Source organism: Arctopsyche grandis, chromosome 9 (assembly GCF_051622035.1).
Source record: "Arctopsyche grandis isolate Sample6627 chromosome 9, ASM5162203v2, whole genome shotgun sequence".
NCBI lineage: Eukaryota > Metazoa > Arthropoda > Insecta > Trichoptera > Hydropsychidae > Arctopsyche > Arctopsyche grandis.
Genome location: NC_135363.1, coordinates 23,778,411 through 23,803,181, shown reverse-complemented (window position 1 = coordinate 23,803,181; position 24,771 = coordinate 23,778,411).

The following is a 24,771-nucleotide window of genomic DNA, read 5'->3' as shown; positions in this document are numbered from 1 at the left end:
TACATAGAGCACACTTTATAATATCACCCAAAAATCAATGCAAATAATTAACTAAATTTATTCACTCACATTGACACTTAATTTCATGAACTTTTCGATATACATATATATTTATGACGATTGAAAGACAAAAATATAAAATGCTTCACAAAGTTTTAAAAAAGCATTAAGTTATTATAAATATTTTCATGCATTATTTAATACGATATCATCATCATCATCATCATCATTAGAGCCGTTCACCATCCACTGCTGAAAGAAGATCTCTCCAACACGCTTCCACTCGTCTCTGTTTTGCGCAACTCTGACCCATTTCAACCCACACATTTTTCTTATTTCATCCACCTATCTTCCCAACAGTCTTTCTTTCACCCTTTACATTGTCTTGGGTACCATTTCAGCACTTATTTCATCCACCTTTCTTCTAGTCATGCTCTCTACTATGTCAACTAGCTTTGGCGTACTTCTCACCCACATATTCCATTTCTTATTTTTTCTCGATATGCCGAGAATATAAACGTTCTATACATAAGGTGCATTGTACTTGTAAAATAGTACAGATGCAACGTTTCGTAACACGTCCAAATTCACTTAATTCAAGCTTTTCAAATATTTTTCTGATTTCATCCACTTACCTCCCTTATGGTCTTTCCTTGCACTTTTTTACATTATTTGGGATACCATTCGAGAACATACTTCATTCGGTGATTAATAATTACTAATTATTCTAGCTACGTGACTCGCTCATTGTCATACTTCTCACCCACGTATTCCGTTTTCTATATCTCCTTATTACGCCGAGCATATAACGTTCCACATATTAGGTGCATTGGAATCAAATTCACTCAATCCTAATTTCATATGTCTCTATTTCACGATAAAACTTCAGTTACAAAACAAATGTATAGATTCTTAATTTTTCTCCAATAGAAATTTCATTCATCGAAATTGACTTTATTTATTTAAAATTGGCAAAGTAAATATATGTATGAGAGAGTTTGTATAACATGTAAAGTAAATATTATTGTTACAAATCGTTTGCGTAGAATAAATAGTGAACGAATGTGTCTGGAACTAAGCTTCAAGCGTACATAATTCATTTTTACAAACACATCGGATAAAAATAAACGAAGGGGTGGGTGGGTGGGTGTTGAAGATGCGGTGAACGAAAGCACCGAAAATGTGCCGCAGCCTAAAAACAGCGATCGATGACCAAAACCGAGAGACCTCTTTTGCAAAGGGTGGGTCATAAATAATGCAGTTGGCCGTCGACAGCCGGACAATGTCGCGTAGGGACTTTGTTATCCGCGACTATTACAAATGTCCACCGGAGTGCTTTCTTTATTTATACTTTTATGGTTTTATGGTTATTTTTTCGGTGTAATCACTTTACTGCGCCTATCGGTCGTGACCGCGCTTATTGTGTTTTCGGAAGCCAAATTTTTAATGGCCACCAGGTACCGACACTAATGTGCTTTCGCATCTTTTGTTTCCCTCGCCTCTTTCATTCTGTTTCCCTTTTATTTTTATTTTTCCTTTGCTTTTATTTTTCTCCTTGCCTGCTCTGCCAGTTCTGTTAAACAATCGGGTCTCGTCTCCGTATTGAACAATTTACGCCGCATGAGATATGACCGTGGTTTTGAAGAATTTGCATTGTTCTTCCACACAAATATTTTACGACGTCTCTTCGGGTTTTCTCTTTTTTTTCATCTTTGCCAAAATTTATCGTGTACTTTTAGGGTATCAGTGTCTAAAAAAAGAAAGCAATTCATACGGAACATTTTACGTTTCATCGTTGAGCTGCTAAAACCTCAGACGTGAGAACGTTTTGTGGCCATTTTTTCGTGCCTAACTTAGTTTTTTTTTCCAAAAATGGACAAATAAATATACATACATAAATCGCTTATATTCAAAGATTTCAAAAAAAATGTACATTAAAATTTAATTCTTAAACAGTTATGTGATTATGTCTCATCAAAGCTTCAGTCATTAGACGATGTTTTAAACTACACAATGCTAAAGTTATTCAAACCAAGCATGAAACTTTGCTTAAAAGGTTTTGGCGAATTTTAAAATGACTTTAATCGAATTAAACTACATATTTACATATATTTATTTTTTGTATCAAATTTGTAACTTGAATTAAACTAAATGTTAAAATACGTACAACGAAATAAAGTATACAGAGTGAAAATAAAATGATTATTCATAAATAATAATGCTAAAAATATCTTTAGACTTTCTATAAATTTAATACAATTAATTGGCAATGAAATTTCTAATACAATGTATGTATATGTCGTTAGAAAAGTTTCACGTGTTGTTCATGGTTCCTTGGTTCGTATGAAAAACTTCATAGTCGGCTTTTTCATAATGAAAATTCCAGCTATTATTTGAAAATAACATTTGAATTATTTTAAATTAAATTCATTGAAAAATTTAATTTTGCGCTCAACAGTCTTCATATAATATAATAATATGAAATTAATATTTCAAAAAAAGTCTGTAAATCACTATTTGATTATATTACTGTTTAAGTTAAGTACGATTGTGTTATATAATATATTATTTGTGATACGAAATTAAATATCGGACCGGATCTAACGTTGCCTTCAGGCTCCAGCTTTATTTTATATCACGCAAAAGATCTTCTTTTTTTTTGTCTCTATAATTGAAAAAGTTATGTGACGTTCGCGTCCCAGAACTATTGAATTATATTCCTTCAGATACACACCTACATAGACTCGATATTTATACAAAAGCATGAATGAAACCGCAAAATAAAATTGTTCGCGAAAAATCCGATAGGAGCTTTCGCGCACGTCATTGAAAGCCTCCTAGCACGTGTCCGAGCTTCATAATATAAAATCCGTCAAAAATACACACATACGTATTTGCCGTGCATAGATGTTTCTCCTATGGACCTTTTTCTGGTTGGGTGTGGTGGTCCTTTGATGTTGTTCGATCCCGTACTCTTTCGCACAATAGGTGGAATATTCGGGGTCGTTCTTCTCTTCTCGGACTCTTCAAAACAAGCAGGTAGCGCGGGAATCCATAAATTATCTCCATGTTCCCATTGTGGCGCTCTGATTTTTGTTCACAAACTATGCGAACCCAGAAAAAATTGTGTTCGACTCGAATAGACTTGAAAGTGCGCACAAAAAAAGCGACCATATATCATTTTCGAAGTAATGACTGCTTAGTGTCCATTTTTCAAAGGGCTATCTGTAAATCTCACGCTGAGGTTTACAAGTAAATGATGTGAACTGACTTCTGGTTCAACTTTCTACGATACAATCGTTTTATTATGAACAATATTTTTGGGAGCTCGTAGTGTTTAGATTTTAGATGTTTAGTTTAGGTGTTCTGTAATACAAAACACTCGGGTATTCCTTGTATATTATCTGTAATTGTATGCTTCGACCAGCACTGACTTTATTTACAATTTGACTTGGTTTTGATTTATTCATGTAAGCGAATCTTTATTTGTATACAAGTGAGTAGCTATAGAATCCTGCAATGAATTTTCATAGCTGGTTAAGTACACCAATTTCACAGTAGTTGTTTGCATTTATGGAAGCTACTGTACTGAATGTACCTATATTTTATAATACTCGCAACTCAATTCAAATAAATCTTCTCTTGATGATATTCAAAGTTTCTGTGTAGACAGGTACGTAGTATACACTCGTATGTTCACGTGTGTTGAAGAGATGGACGGGTTGTTCGATATCTTATTTGTTTTTATTTACTTTTTTCTCTTTGTGCCGAAAGATATGAAGGTGGGTATTTCACCTTGTTTTGGATGAGGGCGCAAGGGAGGGGTCCAGCACGAACTTGGCAAACTTACGGCGAAGGATCAAGAGAAGGGATGAAGAGCTGAAAGATGCTTCAGAAAACTTTCAGTGGGTCCACTTCCGTCAGGGTCTGAAAGTCATATTTCATCTCGCCGATAGTCAATCAACCGTAAGAACTTCACTCGGCACGACGACCAAGCAAAAATACCCACTCAAATATTTATTTGACGAAAACACACATATTATACATACAACAACTATACAAATATAAAAATAAATATTTTATTTAATCGAAAATTAAATTTCGCGATGTTGGTGGATAATAGAAGTGTTTGCCTGTGTGACGTGATAACTCGCTATGGAAATTGAATTAGTGCCTAACGCGATAAAACAACTTGCAAAGTGCATTATGTTATGCGGCAGTTCAAGTGCAATCATAATATTATAGCTTTGTAATTATTATGCGATATATGTACATATGCATGCCCGCATAAGGACGCCTCTACTTGAATGGTTTCGTTAGTCATATGCACAATTGCAAACTTGAATCGATATTGACAAATTGCACATTTGTGAATATCGATTCAAAGCGCAGCAAAGTTCTAAGCGCACAATTTGACTTATGCAACTTGAACTACAAACGTGTGAGTTCTAAATTTTCCACACATCAGTATTGTAGGTATCATTCGCATCTTCTAAATCTTGGATGAAATGTATCCAAATTGAAACATCATTATGTATGTACGTAATGTCAGCCATTTTGTTTTAAAGGGGAATAAGTCCTTATAAATAATTAAATACCTCCCTTACGTTTCACATGGCTTTCGTGTCAGTGGTCATTTTTATCTCTTATCCGATCGTTTTCATACTTTGCCATATTGTTTTTAATTTAATTCAGATTTTTTGCTGCGGTGGTCGTACACCTGCAATGGAAAATATATTCATATATGTATGTACCCATATTAAATTGTTTCATTTGCCATCATATTTATTTTAATCATGTAATATTATATAAATATTATGCACAAGATACATATGTATGTGTATTTATCTAGCATTTCTTCATCTTCATCTTTTTTCAAATAGTTTTTGTTAATTAAAGTATTAAGCGACAAAAAAAATACTGGACTAATCAGTTCTGACTAAGGTTGACTCACTGAATTCGAATTTGACATTGATTTTTGGTGGTTTTTACTTGTTTATGAAAATATGAGCGATTAAAAAATGCGTTTTTTTTTTACAGATTTTTAGCTTATGCAGTATTTAATTCAAAATCTAGTATTACTGTTTCAAATCAAAAATAGTATTGCTGTTTCATACAAAAAGTATAGGAATCAATAGTCAAATGTATTTTTCTATTGATTGTGATTTTGTATTGCTTTAAAATATCTATAAATCAATCTTTATAAACATGGTAAAGGGAAAATAAACTCTTAATATTATGGAAAAAAAATATATTTTAGACTTTTAATATTCGCTAGATAATTCATTATAAATATTTTAAAGCAATAAAAAATAACAATCAATAGAAAAAATGTTGGTCTATTGATTCTAATTTTGTGTTCAAAATTTCAAAAGGCAAAAATCTGTCAAATTGCGGTTTTTTAAGCGCTCATATCGCAGTAACCAGAAGGCACCAACAAAATTCATTGTCATATTCAAATTCAGTGGGTCAAAGTTGGTAAAAATTAATTAATTTCCGCTACGGTAAGTAAAAAACGTGATTTTTTTCGGTTGCTTTCGTTATCAATCGTCAGTTGTATGTACTTCTTGAGTCCCCATTGTATTATTATTTTTTTGTAACATCTGTAGAAAATGCTTCAGCTAGCTTACTTGATCCATCTCAATAAAGAAGATTACCGAGGAACTTTCTGATCAATAAATTAATTAATCTTCCATAATAAATCATAACATTGATGTCGGATCTCTTTAATCGTGCTTTCACCAAGTATTGATTTTGGCAAATTTAATCACAGAGAAATTCTTTTGCGTTTATTTAACGGTGAAGAATGGTTTCATTTTGTTATCATATGATAATAACAACAACCAGGAAATTTTAGTGTTGCGAAATATTTACGTGTAAGCTTTTATGTACATAAATATGAAAATGAGAATATACGTACATATGTAATATATTCGTATGTATATGTTCATATGTATGTTGTTGAAAAGCAATAAATGCGTTCATATATTTGGAAACGGTTTTCGCAAAGTGCTTACGTCCCAATATTTACCCGACGAAGGGGTTTATATGTATGTATGTGAGTAAATGTTGATTGGTTCTTTTTTACGTAGATTTATATCAATTTTTATTACTTTCTATATAAAATGTGACTGAACGGAACACGTTTGTGGTTGATAGTGATTGAGATATATGATTATGTGAATACCTACGAATGATTGTTCAGTATACTAACAAAGACTGCGTATGCACATATTTATTTATATTTTTTATTAGGAAATCTTACAACTGACTGAATGATTCACTACTTGACGGACTGACTTACGACTACAAATGTGAATAAATTCTCACTAGGTACGAGTAATGGATGATACATACCCGTGTTCGATCATTGAAATGCATGTCGATTCGTGAGAAAATTCTATATTTGGTTGATTCATACGCGGAAAAGTACCTGCAATAAATTTTCCGATTATTCACACGCATCGTGAGGTGATATCATATTGGTAACTAAGGGGGGAAGAGGTTCAAGCTTGAAAGTATATAAAAATAATACGTACCACATCCCACTCAGTGTTTTTTCGCCCTAATTTGATTTGACTTTATGCAGCATTATACATAGCGTTCAATGCCCAAGTTTCACATTTAAAATTCGCCTCTTTACCATCAAAATATCCCAAAGGTATGTATCAGAGATCTGGAGCAGCCACTTTTTTTAGTTGCTCCGCTCCGACTTGTAAGTACTTGCTCCAACTCCGCTCCAGCTCTTTATTATTAAAATATTTAATATTTAATATATGTATGTATATCATGAAAATACATACATAAATGGATACATATTAAACACAAATAATATAACTATACTGCATGGTGCGCACAAGGTAAACCATCAAATATTGAATTTATCATAAACTAGTTGTTTTACCCGGCTTCGCTCAGTACTTGTAATATAAACAGCGTAAACATGGCGAATCTAATAGTAAATATTCATTTTATTTTACTAACCTCTTCTTAGTTCAGAATCGATTTTGTCGTCTGACGAAGCTTGGGTTCTTATCCGATCGTTTCCATACTTTGCCATTTTGCTCGGTTTGGACATCAATATAAGTGGAAATGACGTCCGCCATTACCATGGTGAAAAATAATCGTAATAGACAGCTTTGAAAATTGTAATCTGACAACAAGTTCACAGATTTTCCGTAAACCGATGATGCGTTCCAGGCATTACGTATCCGGCCATCTCTTTCTCACCCAGTCTCTTCACCATGATCTTGTTTACTATGCCATCACGTATGCAGCCATCTCTTTCACAGACCGTCTGTTATCGGTGGAAAAATGGTCTGTGAAAGAGATGGCTGCATACGTAATGGCAGAGTAAACGAGATCATGGTGAACAGACGGGGTGAGAAAGAGATGGCCGCATACGTAATGCCTGGAGCGCATCATCGGCTTACGAAAAATCTGTGAACGAGTTGTCGTGTCACCGTTTGAAAATACTGCATCTTCCTTCACAGTCCACACTGTCCCGTTTGTCCACACTGTTCTGATCGTTTTTTCCCTTTTCGCCTCCCTTTCGCTATGGCAGATTGAGCACTTTGCCATACTGATGATCAAAGTTTACGGAGTGAATTGGTGATTTCATAATTAAGTTTTTTATACATATATATTGTCTTAATTTTTTATTAAATTTATTTGAATCGAAAAAATATAATATGCAACCAATTGAATTGTCGTCATAGAAACTTTACATATATATGTACATACATACTTACATAAAAAGTCTCTTTCGAAATTATATATTTGATTGAAAAAGAAAATAAAAAAAACGCATTCATTTAATTTTTAAATTCTGAATGAAATTTTCGGAGTAGTGGAGCACTACAAATTTCCGTGCTCTGGATCCGCTCCTGCTCCGCGCAAAATCTCGTTGTTACACTGCTCCGCGCTCCTGCTCCGCTCCAGATCTTTGGTATGTATGCTTGAATTAACATTCTCGATTAAATTGTTGTATTTTTGAAATTGGTTTATTTTTATACATGCCATCATGTTAAATGAATAAGTATTGTGTTGTGTGTGTATTTGCGTATGTATGCGATTCATCCGAAGGAGTTGCGGGAGTCTCCAGTCGTAGTATGTATGTCCATTGTGCATACATATAGCTATTGGAGATGCACTGTACCGATTGGAGATAGTCCGTAGACAAGGGGCAAACGTCAAAATGACGGCTCGACGAGTCGAGGGTTGAGCACCGCTGTCTGGAGATGACACGTCGGAATGCCAGTCGACCGCACACAATGGACACCGTGGCCAATGGACGCCTCGCAGCGTGAAATGTTAAATAAAAGACGTGGTCTCCGCCGACTACCAACCAACCTGTAAAGCACGACGAGGATTCGCGCGACCAAAGCCCAAGATCAGATTCAAATCGAAGAAAATGATCGGAGAAAAAAAAAGTCGTTCGAGATTGATAACGCTCCAGATAGAGAGAGCCGGCGAGCTGAGCTGAATCTGGCGGTAGCACGTGTAGCGGTGATGTCTACTTTCATGTGCAATTTGCAGATCTGTTCAAGTATGAAAGTAAGTGCACTTGTATGGAGATGTATGCTTGGAATGAAATAAGTACAATGACTGTGGTTGGAAGATGGATAAAGATAAAAGGACAGAAATGATACTCAAAGCTAGGAAGAGTGTACTTTGTAATCGAGGAAAACATGAGAAACATTACAGATGAATAAGGGGTACCTGTTTCTCAAATTATTTTCTACTAGTGGTTTTACCCGGCTTCGCTCGGTATCTGTAATATAAACCGCTTAAGCATGACTAATCTAATAGTAAATATTTTATTAAATTTATTTGAATAGTTTTATTTTATATAAATTTATTTGAATACTCATTTGTTTATTTTATTAAATTGACTGTCACGAACAAACAAACATATATACTAATTCTCTTTCGAAATTATATGTATACCAGAATCCGGTGCCTGCGCCCCCGGAGCCGTCGTCCCCAGAGGCTTCACCCTCGGCGGCTGCGCCCTTGGCGCAAACTTTCAAATGGTTCAAACTTAAAATAAATAAATTGTTTGGATAAAAATTAAATTTATTTATTATTATGAATTTACTTCGATGTATACTTATGACACGGTGACACGACAACTCGTTCACAGATTTTCCGTAAACCGAGGATACGCTCCAGGCATTACGTATACGGCCATCTCTTTCTCACCCCGTCTGTTCAACCAAGATCTCGTTTATTATGCCATTAGGTATGCAGCCATCTCTTTCACAGACCGTCTGTTCACCGATAACAGACGGTCTGTGAAAGAGATGGCTGCATACGTCATGGCATAGTAAACGAGATCTTGGTGAACAGACGGGGTGAGAAAGAGATGGCCGTATACGCAATGCCTGGAGCGCATCCTCGGTTTACGGAAAATCTGTGAACGAGTTGTCAGGTAACCGTATGACACAATTCACCTGAGATTTATTTTGAATTATTTACGATTCAATCTACATATGTAGGCTAACGTTTTTAAGAAAATTAGCTAGCTATGTAATCGACTTTTTTTTCATTTACCGGCTAATATCGGTATACTGGTAGTAGGAAAAATCATTTACCGTTAACCTGCATATGAAATTTGATGGTAAATTGCAATCCCTAATGACATCTTAAAGGAAGCCGCAAAAAATGGGTATATTATTATTATTCAGAATTATTTTGCTAAGTACAAGCATACATACTTCTGAATAGAATGTTTATATAAATAAAATATCCCTCATTACGAAGCATGTTTTTATCATTATTATTAAACATATCTATTATGGGAATATTTTGATTTTTGACTTCTAAAATAAGCTCCCATCCCATATCCCCAAAAAATGGGGTTCGGAATTATTATTTTCCCAGGGCCCACTTTCGATCTCGATGGTCTTAGATATATAATATGTAGGTTTAGATCAAATATGTAATATAAACAATTTGAACAATTTGATAGAACGCATTACTTTGGTGAGATGATTTTGAAACAATTATTGACTTAGTATTTTTTTTGGATCTCAAAATGTTAATTTAATGTAGTAACAGTAAGTATTAGATTTTTACGTCAAGAAGCGATAAATGTAATTGATCGTTAAGAAAACCACTCACCAAGCAATTAATCGAGTGATAAGTTGCTTGCTCGACATCGTTTCTGAGAATATCTTATTGAATAATTTTTCTTTTATCAAATGCAATTTTGTAAAATTATATTTGTGGGTCTGAAAAATGATTTATGTCTAGTTAAGATCATCTGACTGATTGTAATGTGAGCAAAAGCCTTATTAACTTTAATTACTCAGCAAATTGTCAAAGCAATCAAACAATTTACAGGGCGATAATTTGACGGTTTTAAAGATGATCTATTTGTACATATATACAGTATCAATGTGTTAAACATAGCAAATCTAACTAGTTGATCGTATGTTAATCAACTATGTTAATCAAAATGTATGCATACACATGTATTGTATACACCTAGCTCAATGTATTCAGTATCAATTGTCAATGCATCAAACTTCGACATGAATACTACACACTTTTTTGGATATATCTACATATATAGGACAATTTTTTACTGTAGATGTCTTAATAAAGTAATAGTATTGATGTTTTCGATTCAAAATAAGTATTTGCAGTATTGTACCTGTATAATATTGCAGTCACAAGTGAACAACTTGTGCATTGTACTTACCAAGGCAACGTTTCAATAAACGGAAGCTTCTCATAAATATAGAACAAGTAACAATATGTCTTTCATGCATCAAACATCTTGTAAACTGTTTTCCATTGTATGTACGTATTTCAAATTCTCATACAAACATCGTTTCTGTATAGCTCCGATCTCGACGAGCGACGCCGCTTACTCAAAGTAGGTTTTCCTCGCGGATTATCGCAAACGACCGACACCGATAAACTTATCTGTACTTTGGCAAGTGTAAAGGGGGGTGTAATTTCGTTCGCATGTTTGTGAATTTTCCGAAATTAAATTAGGCCCACGCTGGCGCGGGAGTATGTGTACTTATTCGTGTGTATGTCGTCAGTATCTCGATTTTATCTGAAGAATGTAGGAGCGGAGCGCACGGAAGCTTATTCCCGAGCGTATTTATGGGAGACATTCCCCAAGTGAAATGCTTGCACGTATAGTAACTAGAGTTTATTTCGTTATTTATTGTTCGGCACAGAAAGCCTCTCATCCAAAATACCTATAAATCATGTCGCATTTTGAATGTTTTCAAGGTTTCAAAAAATAAAATATGAAATAAAACCGCTAGCGACAAACGAGAGTCCGATGCTAAGCCTATACTGTATTCAGTATTGAACGAGCATTTTTGTATGTATTCAGAAACTCATTTAGTTGGTGGCAGCTAAATGTAACCCTTTCAACTTTAATTTTTTTTCAGACAACTCGAATAATAAAACGATTTACTTAGAAGTAATATATGTACATACTGTACATGTATTAATACAATTGATTATATTACCAGTGCGTGAATGAAGGGATTAATTTATTTCATTCCGAGAATTTCAATCAAATTAATTTGGTTCACAGAGTTTGCGTTTTAAAATAATTTCAATTCGTTCGTGTTAATTTTAATAATAAGTTTATTTATACAATGAAATATTATTATGTTTTCCATCATAAGATTGCGCAATTTATAGCAATTACATACATATGTATATGAAATAAGGTAATAATTCAACATCAACTTCATATTCAGCCAATAATCATCAAAATAAGTTTATAAGTCTCTGCGATATAAAAAAGTACTCTTAGTTTCATTACTATAAGACGATTTTATATGACTCGTAGAATGCGGTCATGAATTTAGCTTACAGTCGAGCGATCTACAAGGCGAGTGATGATGAATACACACTAGGGATTGCAATACCGGTATACCGGTTTACCGGTAAAACGCCAAAATTTCACCATCGTTAATTACCGGAACCTATTTTATCGCAAATTAAGTACATATTCACCCATTTAATAGCATAAAATTACATTAAAAATCGATGCAACTGGCGTATTGTGGATTAGGTTGTCTGTAATTTGTTTATTTTCGATAATAAATATGAAAATTCTAAGTTGATAAATTCACTGGCAAAACAGACCAACCAAATCGTAATAAATGCATTCAATTATGATCGAAACTTTCAAATGGTCCAAACTTTACATAAATATGGTTGGTTAAAAATGAAAAATATTTATAGTTTCGAATTTACTTTAATACATTTATACGATTTTATTCAGGTGAAATTTATTTTTAACTATTTACGATTCAATATAAATTAACGTTTTTAGTAAAAGTACCCACATACAGTTATCGAATCAATGAAAAAACTTTTTTTCATTTATCGCTAAATACCGATATACTGTTAGTAGGAAAAACCATTTACCGCTTACCGGCTTATTAAATTTGCCGGTAAATTGCAATCCGTAATACACACCCATGGAATAATCTGGGAATTTAATGTAAAAAATCACTTTCAACCACTCTTACTCATAGCCCATTCCACTGGTCGGCAATCTGCATCTACCATATTCCTTGCATCCATCGATAGATTCAGATCATTCCGAAAGATAGTACTAAGGGAATTGCTCATATTTCACCTAACCTCAACTTGCCTCATTTAGTTTCATATATGAATTGGTAAAATACCGTTACTATTCTTGCTCATCAATAGAAGCTGTTATATTTATAGAGGGCTACCCCTACTCAGAATACGTGCGCAAAATTCACGGTCAATACACGATCCTAGCGTGTGCACTTTTTCTTTGAGTTGGGGGTGGGTCTTTATGAATGGAGCGACCCCTATTTATTGAAGCATTTCAATCTTCACAGCGTGCATATAGATATAGGATGAGGCATGATAAAATCGATCAACTTTGCTAATGAATTAGTACAATAGTCCATGAAAAGCAGCTGAACCGAGCTCGTGTCATGTCCTGATCACGATCAACATTACAACCGTCACAATGGATATAAAGATACTGGCACGATTACATCGTCCAGCGTCCACAGTTGAATCTTACCACTATTGTCAATATGGACACGTGTCATCAGGGCCTTTGACACTTCTATGCAGTTATCGCTGTCATCTTTCGACGGATCGAAGCCGGCACAATGAACCGCCAAAGTGACCACAGGCGGAAAAACAAATATGAATATATTATTAACCGTTTGTGTAGGCGTTTGTTTTTTGGAATCGACCGAATTTTCTCACGGATTTTGACTGACGAACGTCCGTCTCTTCTGAGGGACTGGGAAATGGTTTTGTATAGTGAGAGGATTGAGAGCTGCCGCTCTACTATATGACAGTGCAGTTTTGTCTGTGACTGTGCAGTCGTGAGCGAGCTTCGAAACCTTCGAATTTGATTCACAATTTGATTTCGATGACCGATTCCATTGTCTAAGATTGCTCGTCGACCGGAAAACGGATGTGAAAATTGATTCGTTTGGTCGCTCAAGACACGTATCGTCGTTAGAGTTTGGAATAGTCGAAAGTGGAGCGTCGTACGTTTTGTTTAGAATGTTTGAATATTATTGATGTTTCGGTTTATTTATTTATGTACATATGTTCATATACTCGGTTTACAATAAATTTACTGGCTCAGTATCAAACTGGGTCAACGGGATTATGGGAATTTTCTGGTGAGTATATTCGACGACGGGTGCGATTTCAGAGCATTTTACAAACGAATGCAGTTAAAAATTATAACTCGTCAGCAAATGTATACATACATACACATTACTTTTTAAGGGTCTGCCAAGTCATTTTTGAACGACAAAACGAGTCATTATCAACGGTAGAAATGTATTCAATTTAAATCCACCCAATTTACATACTATAGCATCTTATGGTACTCTTATAATCCACAAAATGTTCTTAAACAATTTTATTTTTTCTAAATTTTACCCATTCAAAAAACGTCGGGTAATCCGAATAGTTATAAATTAAAAACATGGTATAGTTAAATTCCTTATAAAAAATTAAGATAAAATAATAACCGTATTGTATTTTAACATTATGAAAGTGTATGCAGTATATTTTCTACATACATGAAATTAAGTGTAATAATTTACACTGTATATGTTTTTAAATTAGGGCTAAGATAGAGGGAAGTGTAAGCATACTAATTGGGAATAGATTACATATATAAATAGATATCTTATTATGACACCATGAAAATATCAGTCTCAAAGGAATGTAGTGAAATTCCTGATCATTGTCACGTACCGTAATTTTGGCTTTGATTAAATTTTTCGTAATTCGCCGACACAAAATGGCGCCTATTCTAAGGCGCCTTTATTAAAAGCGGCGCCGCAAGCGCTATATGCGTAATTGGTAATAATTAAAAAGCAATGAAATGATGTCACCAATTGCGTCGTCTAGTAAACTATAATTACATATGATATATATGTACAGTAAAAACCAATGATACAGAAGTGGTCCATTACATACATAATCGGCATCTTATTGACGAAACATTAGTATATTATATGTATTAATCATTTACTCGTCAAATCAATGAAAAGCGTTTGCTATTTGTGAGATCGGATTTCTCAGCGAAGTGAAATTGAAAGGCTCAAGGACGTCTCGTTCATCTTATCTTCGTCTCCTATTCAAGTTTGCGCTTACATAGAAGACCGTTCGAGTTTCGAAACAAAGTTATATTTACGTTTGTAAATATCATACGGTTGTATGTACGGGACGAAAGTTGGTTCGTTGGCATCGAAATTTTCCAAGTTTTCCGGGGCGCGTTGCGATTTTTCAATATTTGAAGTGTATCACGCTGGCGCTCTTAAAAATTGACAGATCGCTTAGGACGACGTGCAACTTTCAATTTTAAGATCGGATCCCCATCCATCACAGCTGACGTTTCAATCTATTCATTTTTCTGGAAAAGCGTCTGGATTTACGATCGGAAGCGCATTTCGAGATCCAGACGTTGGCGCTTTGCATCCACTGCACTACGTACGAACTTGTTTCGAAGACGTAAAAACAATATCAAACTTTTTCGATATACATATGTATATTATTTTACTATAGATTGAAAGTACCTGGATCCACCCAGACAGCAGCTTTTTTTTATTTGACATAGTAATATAGCAATTGTATAGTCAATTAGATCACATTTTTATAACAAGACATGAGAAGATTGCTACTGGGTACTTGAACTAAAACATTTTAATAAATAGGACTATCACAACATTTTAACTAGGATTAGATAGGTCAAATCCAGTTGTGATGATTTGCTTGAAGTACGTTTTATATTTAGAAGAATTTTAAATCTGATAATCTGTCTTAATCTTTTCCTCCTTTTATAGTCAAGATATTCGATTATTCTATTGGTGAGTCTGTCTTGTTTTATCTCAAGAACGCTTTCTTCATCTACAAATGAAGCTGGGTCTATTCACTTATCTGCAAAATCTTTACCCTTTTTAGTCCTCTAACTGAACTTCTTCCTTTTAGGACGTGTGTTAATATGGTATGCATATGTTATACATATAAGCTCTTATGGCATGCTCAATGAAAGACCCAATCAAAACATTTTTTTTTTATAAAATTTTCTTCTACAGACTGCATGTTGATTTTGTGGTATTATATAAGTTGAGAGTACATAAAATTATCATAGAGATGACATTTAAAAAGTCTGATCTAGTTTTGTTAATGTGCAAATGAACAAAGAATACAGTAAACTATGTACATATATATGTGCTGATATTCAATTAATAAATGTAGATTGAGTATGAGAAAATTGATTCATCAGAATTGATGGCCGCATTGTGGCATAAAACTTCAATTGATGTAATATGCATAATGCGTATAAACCGACAACGAGCTCTAGTGGTTACGTCGATGCCAATAAAGCACTGGTGCACACATTTGGTGCAGTGTCATCTTCAGATTGGCTCGATTCGCTCGATCAATCAATTCTGGTCTATTGACCAAAAGTCAATTGGACCAGCTTCGTCACTACTGGCATTCGTGACGTCTCGCCGACGAGCTAGAAAAAATTCTTCAGCGTTTTAAGAGAAGACGAGGATTCTCGTATCAAAACAGGAATTTAACTTCATTTTTTTTAATCTCATTACATAAAAACATCAAACCTACACAATTTCGAATTATATTATGGTGGAGTTGAAAATTTCATTACATAACCAATTAATTTCAATACGACTCGTAGAAGTGAAGAAATTAATCCGTGGATTTGAACGGACGTAAAGTTGTGCGTTTCTACTAGCATTAATCGGCTTATATTACTCTCTCGGTTACAAACTGTCAGTAGCTAGTAAGACATTATAATTAATTTTAATTGAAAACTATCATCCAGTGACTTTCGAAAATACAGATATTACTTCATCTACATATGTATGTATTGTACCAACGAATTAATGCTTAAAAATTTTCTGATTCGTGTTTTTATACCACGAATTCTATTAGTCAGATTTAATATATTAAGACCAATACCACTGAGCAACAAAAAATGACGTTTTTTAGTTACCGGAGCGGATATTAATCAATCTTTACTACATTTGATCCACTAAATTTGAATATGACAATGATTTTTGTTGTTTTTTCTCATTTATTTGATATGAGCGTTTAAAAATGCACAATTTTTACAGATTTTTTGACTATTGCAGTTTTTAACTCAAAATCTAGAATTGTTGTACCAAAAGTAAGTATTGGAATCAATAGTCAAATGTATTTTTCTATTGATAGTAATTTTTTATCGCTTTAAAATACGTATAATTAATTATATAGTGAATTCGAGAAGTACTGATTGGAATTCAACAGGTTAACTAGGTAATTGTCATTTCAAAACAGTTTCATTCTTGTTGCGTATATATTGTTTTAATTATATTTTACCATGATGCCATTACGGGTAGCCCCTGAGCGATACCTTTGGGATTAAATTCGAAGATTTTAAATTCGAAATCATATTTAAATAGTGGGGTTTTGTCAATTTGATGAGGAACCGTTTCAACAATGAGATCAGATAAACTGGTAAATTGTGATAGGAAACGATCGACTTGGAGCCACAAATATTCAAGTCTGACCAGCAGCACTGCAGACAAATTCCAAAAAAATATTTTAAATTGAGGTCAACCAATGTCTCGAACTTGTGAACCTCTCGGTGGTTAGAATTAAAGCAACCACCAAGCAATACTGTTGGCTATTATACGTATCAATTCGATTTTGCATGCGATATATTTGTTTAAATGTAGAGCAAAGTTTATAAATAAATTTTGGACTGAAATTCACGCCCATAGTATTTGATTCAGGTTTTTTAAACGTATAATTTACCCTCTGCGATATTTTTCCCCGATGCTATAAATTTTCCATCAACGTATCCCGACACATAGTAGGGATGGGGGGGTACATTTTCGCTCCACATTTCGAATTTTATCCGGATTTTGGGTCACACAGGGTGTAACATGCAACCCATTTGCGGAGCATTGCCGGGTTTTGTTCGGCAATTAAGAGAGACAGGCCCATTGCACCCATAACTGCAGTTTGGCAACGAGCGGTGCATATCGGTGACGTCACCCGGAATTATGGACACCGGAACTAATCCACCTGTGAAATTAGTGGACGCCCCGGTGACAGGTGCGTGGGAAGACGAACCCGTCAAACGTGACGGGAACGAATCGAGAAGCTATTGCCACTCACAAGAAAGCCGAAAAGCGGTGACCAAACACGCCGATAAAGAAATGACCGATTGATACGAACTTGCCTACTCCTCGTTCCATTTAACTGGCATCAAATATTGGTCTGAACGATATCTGGTATATAATGGACAACATATCATACTTTTTTTGAATCATTAAAGACGAATATATAAGCGAGCGCACTGCATAATGTGCACAATGTGTACGCATTGCGCAGCGTGTATATACATATATATATATATATATATATATATATATATATATATATATATATATATATATATATATATATATATATATATATATATATATATATATAATATTATATGTTACAGTCGAAGTGTATTTTCAAATATAATATATTCCAACTAGCGTTTTAAGTCATTCATATTCGATTACAATTCAACTAGTAAATTATACACTTACAAGGGCCAATACACTTTCAACAATGTGCGCAAGGTGTACTATAAAAGTTGAAATTTGATGGCTTTGATGTTTTTACGAATATTATAGAATTCAATTATGAGTTAATATTTGCTAGATATTACGAATAAAGATAATGAGAATATTACAAATAAATGTAATTCTGAGAATTTAAACTTTTTGCTTCATATACATATGCAACTAATCTCGATTTCCATTATGTCTTGTGCATACAGATGCAATATGTGCCATTTTTTGTGCTTCTAAACAACATTTAGCAGTAGGAAAAATTATTGCTATACTTTTAAACACTTAAAGGTTGGTTGATATTGTGGATAGAGTGACAAAATTGAAATGGCATTGATCATGTATGATATGTAGGTAGAAGAATGGACGAAAGGTGGACAAAATAAGCGCTAGAATGGTACCCGAGGGAATGTAAAAAAGGTGAAAGGAAGATGGGTGGACGAAATATTATAAAAATGTGTGGGATATGTACCTATATATTATATATGTATATATACATTACAGTACCCATGTTAGTACATAAATGTAGAAGAAATATAAACATTTTAAATGCATATGTTACAGTCGAGGTGTATTTTTTTCAGTTGTAATGTATTCCAACTGGCGTTTTAGGTAATCAAAATTTGAATTATATTAGGTAATTAATATATAATAACGTTTTAGGTTATTAATATACAAATCAATTAGTAAATTATAACTCTACACGCGAAAAAAATACACTTTCAACAATGTGCGACAGTTGTAATATAACATCTTTGACAATTCTGATGTTTCTACGAATTCAATAATGCGTTAATATTACGAATGATGGTAATAAATATCGTATTATTATAGGTACAACTCTAAAAATGTGTTCAAAACAAAAATGTGACTTTCCAACTCAATTTATCAGTCGAATGATATTTTCACTAAAACCTAACCTCTTCATTTAACCTGGTACCAACTTACAGTGTATTTTCAGTTGTAATATATTTTGACCAGTTGAAATGTAATTCGCCATTTGAATCAACATACGTGGATCGGATGGAATATATTCCGACTGGTCAAAATATATTACAACTGAAAACACACTTCAACTGTAACGGTAGTGGAATACATATATGGAATTATAGTAGTTGAATATATGGCATTGTGGTAGGTAGTTGAATATATGGTACTAGGATATTTGGAATATATTCTATCTAGTCCAAATATATCACAACTAGAAGATACACGTCAACTGTAACATACATATATATGTAAATTGATTATTGATTGCTATTGTATATCCAACGTCGGTTTTTATTTATTTTAAAATATATTTCGCTTCCTGTCTAGTAAAATGGAATGTGTAGTATAGAGGCTTGACAATTAAGCATACTGAGTACTTATCTGTGCCCGATATTAACAGGTTTAGGCCACTCAAAAATGTAGATGTTGAAATTTGGGCAGAATGTGCGTTTGACTCGTGAGTGAGGGATAGAATTTGTACGTTAAGTGGGAATCGATCCGATCTTCATTTACCACAGTTCGCCAGTGACGCCGGCGTGTAATCGCGGAAATAACGCGAGCGACAAAAAAATCTCCGATAAATTAGAAAAAAGAAGCGATCAGCTTCTATAAACGGAATGGAAGTGGAAAAAGTTTCAATTGTCGCGAACGACCCCGTTTCGCGGAGTTAATCGTGCGACGTGACCGCAGTTACGACGTTACGAAATCGATTGACCTCGCGATTCGTCGAAAAATTCACTTTAACCCTTTTCGGTCCGGAGAATAGCTTTTTCACTTCCTTGTTAACAGTATACATATATATACAATGGTACGAGAAACTGAATATAATTTAAATTTATAAAATGGATTTGAAGTTACATATGTACCTATATATGTATTTATTTATTTATTCTAAACAGACCATTGTGGCATAATAGGAATTCCTAAAGCGCCACAATGGTCAAAAAATATAACACAAAAAAAAAAAAATAACAATTAACCATAAATTAATACATAACGAAAATAATATACTCATCAATTATACATAAAAAAAAATACATTTGAACATAAACATAAATACATCCATACATAAACATAAAAAATAGCATTTAATAATAACAGATAAAGTAAAAATATCAAATAAAAAATATAGCATAAGGAATGCCTTGCACCTACAGCCAGTTCCAATAAATATGTAAGAAACAACTACAAATACAAAACATCCCTGTAAGGCCCAAATGGAAGAGAGTTAATCAAAATTTCACTCATAAATCACAATCAATCATTAAAACAATGATGAGCGCAGACTACCAGATAAATGGGTTAGAGTAATTTCCGACAATTTACGCTCACTAAGGTGGAAAATATTACATTCAGTCTCGGCAGCAACGATTTCATTAAGAAGTCGAATAGCTCTTGGAATACGAGCCATTCGAAAAACACATAAAAATGTATGTACATACTTACTCACATATGTATGTACATATGACGAAATATGTCAACGAGTGTCATTTTCAAGACTGTAAATATTTTGCAAATTTGTATTATGTATAATATATAGTATATAGTTAAAAAAAATCTTTATGACCTACATTATATGTATTTTTAGAACTTATGGATGACTGACCAGTGTCATGTCAGCAAAAAAATAAAAATAAAAATCGGATGTGACCAACTTAAGACTTAATATATGTATTCGAGGAGTATAAGAAGTATAAAAAACAAAATTCGATAATGATGCACACACAACGGCTATGGGTTCCACGACAACTGGCTCACGGAACTTCACTCAACGGCATTACGCGCACAAAATTTCACTCACGCGACAACTGGCTCACAACAGTTACCTGTAGTTCCAAAGGTTTGTTTTCGGTCAAATACTGACACCACCAGTATCGGTACTTTCGGTAATGCCCGTGAGCCAGTTGTCGCGTGAGTGAGATTTCGTTCGCGTAACGCCGTTGAGTGAAGGGTCCGTGAGCCAGTTTTCGTGACACCCCGGCTATGAGAGCATTTTCGATAAAAGTTTGAGCACTAATGTAGGAAAACTCACACAAGATAAAAGTTCTACTTCCAGTACTCGGATTTCACTATTTTTTTTTTAATTACTTAATATCACCATATATGTATATTATAAGCATAAAATATCAAGAAGATATATAAACTTTAGTGAAGATCCGTCAACCGGAAGTGGCAGCTTGCTATTGTTCGATTTTTCTTTCACTATTTTTTTGACCCCTGAATAGGTATGCTCTTTAGGAAAAAATGCCAGTACAATCCTTGTATTAAGGTTATGTCAATAAAAAAAATAGTACAAAATGTTGTACGTATCAAACTGAAAAAATATTTTTTTATTCTTTATTTACTAGCTTAGATTTGATAAAGTTTTGGCTAGAATTCGTAAGCCACAAGTAATTATTTTAAGTGATACAAAGGAATTAATTTTTTTTTAACAAAATCCGAGTACCGGAAGTAGAACTTTTTTCTTTTGTCACCACTACATTAGCGCTCAAACTTGTATCGATAATGCTCTCATAGCCTTTATGTGTGAACGTGCGTATGCGTGTCATTATCGAATTTTGTTTTTTATACTACTTATGTTCCTCAAATACATAGATAAAATCATGGGTTGATTACATCTGAATTTTTTTTAGTGTGATTAAATAAAAAATACATACAAAATATGATATTTGACCTAAATTTTTAACAATGCTATAGAACGACGTTAGTTTTGAATTATCAGAATTTTTGCCATCAGGATCATAATCCAACCCATTAAAGCTCTATACACACACACACACACACACACATGTACAAAAACATGAATATTTATACACCGGTAATTACACACAGCATTACCGAACTGTGGCATTTAAAAAATACACCTAATGTCCTAATAGATACACATTTATACATTTTTTTGTCCGCTTAATGATACATTATTTATATGTGCGTAGAATTTAGGGTTTTCAGCGCAGCGGTCGCATCGAGCTATTAGTGTCGCACATAACTTTTCCATTTAATATTACAACACGCATTAAAAATATTTTATACACACCCGGTCGGTCGGGGTTGTTCTCTGTCGGCATTCTAAATAAATTATCTGTGTGTGTGTGTGTATTGGGTATATTACATTTTTTGGTTTTTTCGGTCAATATTTTCAATTGGGCTATTTTTTCCGAACGCGAAAAACTCTGTTGGGATGATTGATTTATCCAACGGCAAAATCAATACTGACCGCAGTTGAGTTTTAGTCATCGATTTTTAGCCGAGTCACTCTTAACGAGAATCGTCATTGTCGTTTCGTCCGTGTTCGAGCTTTTATCCGTTAACAAAAGGACCGTGTACGAGGAAAATATTGGTATTTGTGTGTCAAAAGGATGTGCGGTTAATGTTACACACACACACAGGCTGTGTGATCTAAAGAGACGAGGCTGTACATTTTAAATGGGATGAGTCAATGATTTTAAAACAAACAATCGAAACCGACATTCGTCGCGCTATTTGTGAGGTGTTTACTTTTCGCGAGTTCACTTGAATGTGGCTTAGAAAAATTAGCATAATAGATGGATGCATTTAAAACATACATACATCTTGAAAATGCATGTATGTTAAATACATTGACGGTCCATTTATGGCCTTTTCGAGGTATGCAGATCATATGGAAATTATACATATATCATTGTGTTAGTTCCATGAAATACCTGCCCATCAAAAATTTGTGCTCTGATTTTGAACCACTTCCATTTTTTAGATCGCTTGATATTTTACCGACATAAGGAGGATTAGTATCAATAAAATAAACGAACATCTTTGACATGACGTTAGGGGAATTTAATCACTTGCCTTACTGTGCTCAAAAAACCCACTAGCCACTGTGCTGGACGCTAAGCGTCCAGTTAAAAATGTTTATTTTAAGTTAAAATAATGCAAAATATGCTAATAATATAAAATAAGTGCAAGAAATAAAAAAAAATAATAGTCTTTTCCGTGCTGAATTGTACCGAGCTGTTGACTTGCAGTGTTGGATACATAGATATAGAATAACATTCTATATCTATGGTTGGATACTATAAACCAGGGTTTCCCAAACTCTTTCTACAATGGAACACTTCGCAAGCCCGGAAATTTTAACGGAACACTTTGCTTATTTTTAAGATTGGGTAATTCCTACTAGTAAAAATTAAAAAAAAATGTTATTAAAAGAAATAATTTATTTAGTAATTATTTTTAAATATAAAACTATAATATAATATAAATATAAAAATATGAATAAATAAAGCACTTAATGACTGATGATTTTGAGTCCTTGAATTGCATATCTTTTTGATATTAGGCACAATATTTGTAAGCTTAATTCTAATATCTGGTGTGGCGTCGAGTCTATTCCTGCACTTTTTTTATCAAAAGATGCATTTTTTTTCTGTTGTATTAAAATTATTTGCACTTGGTAAAACAATCTGCCAGATATGCAACAACCATGAAGGATTTGTTAAAATTTCAATAAATAGTGTTTTTCCTCTGGATAACCATATCACTTCAGTATGTAATAAAAGTTGTTTGTGTCCATTACCCATTTCATCGCACAAAATATTAAATAATCTGGATTGAAGTGGTCTTGGTTTTACAGTTTATCACTTTCATGGCTTCATCCATAACATTTTTTAAATTTGAGGAAATTTTTTAGTCACCTATTGTAAAATACAATGTCAGCCGGTCAGGGAAAAACAATATACCCCATCTCTTTCATGTGCATGGTTTGAGAAAATATTTTGATTTATGATTTTTAAATGCTTTTTATTATTACGAAAGTACGTTCACAATACATCTTATATCTATTTTAATAGCTACTGATCTACTGACCATTATCTATTTCACAATTTAATTTAATTTGGTTAGTAATCATAGTATTATATTATTCTAATGTTAATGTACAGCATAATAGGAAAAAGAGCTCAAAAACCTATTTAAAATTCTTAGAAAAAATATGGTCCTCCATCTGTACCTAGATACGTGACGTCATAAACATCAGTTGATGTTGATCATCACTCGCCTTTCAATGTGAAGTAGAAGATCTTTAAATGTGTTGTAGTGTATAAAACCTTTCCAAATTGTCGCGGAACACCTATTCAGGAACACCTATTCAGCGGAACACTGGTGTTCCGCGGAACATAGTTTGGGAAACCCTGCTATAAACGGACCATAACGCTTGCACAAAATGTTAAACCCCATCTAACATACAAGTGAATCCAATAAAAAGCTTGTGAAAAACAAAATTCTTGCTCTATTCAATGATATAGAAAGTAGTATTGCTATCTCTGACTTTCTGACTTATTTCATTTACGCACTCTTTACTTATGCATTTTCTAATCTACATACACATGTATCATGGTTTATTTATTAATCCGATACCGTTTGAGGTCGTTTTGGTTTGCTTTGATTTTCCAAAAGCAATCTCAAGTATGTATACATATGGATGTTAAATTTACGCGATTCGTTTTCAAACTACCAAAACTAAACACACAAAGCGACAAAGTTTGAACCTTTCACTTTCAAAATTTGTTGTAAAGCGTTCGGTCCTATTTTAAGCTGCAATCTTGCCAATTGGCAAATAAACGATCCCACTTTGAGCCAATTATATTTGGTCGAAATGAAACGCAAC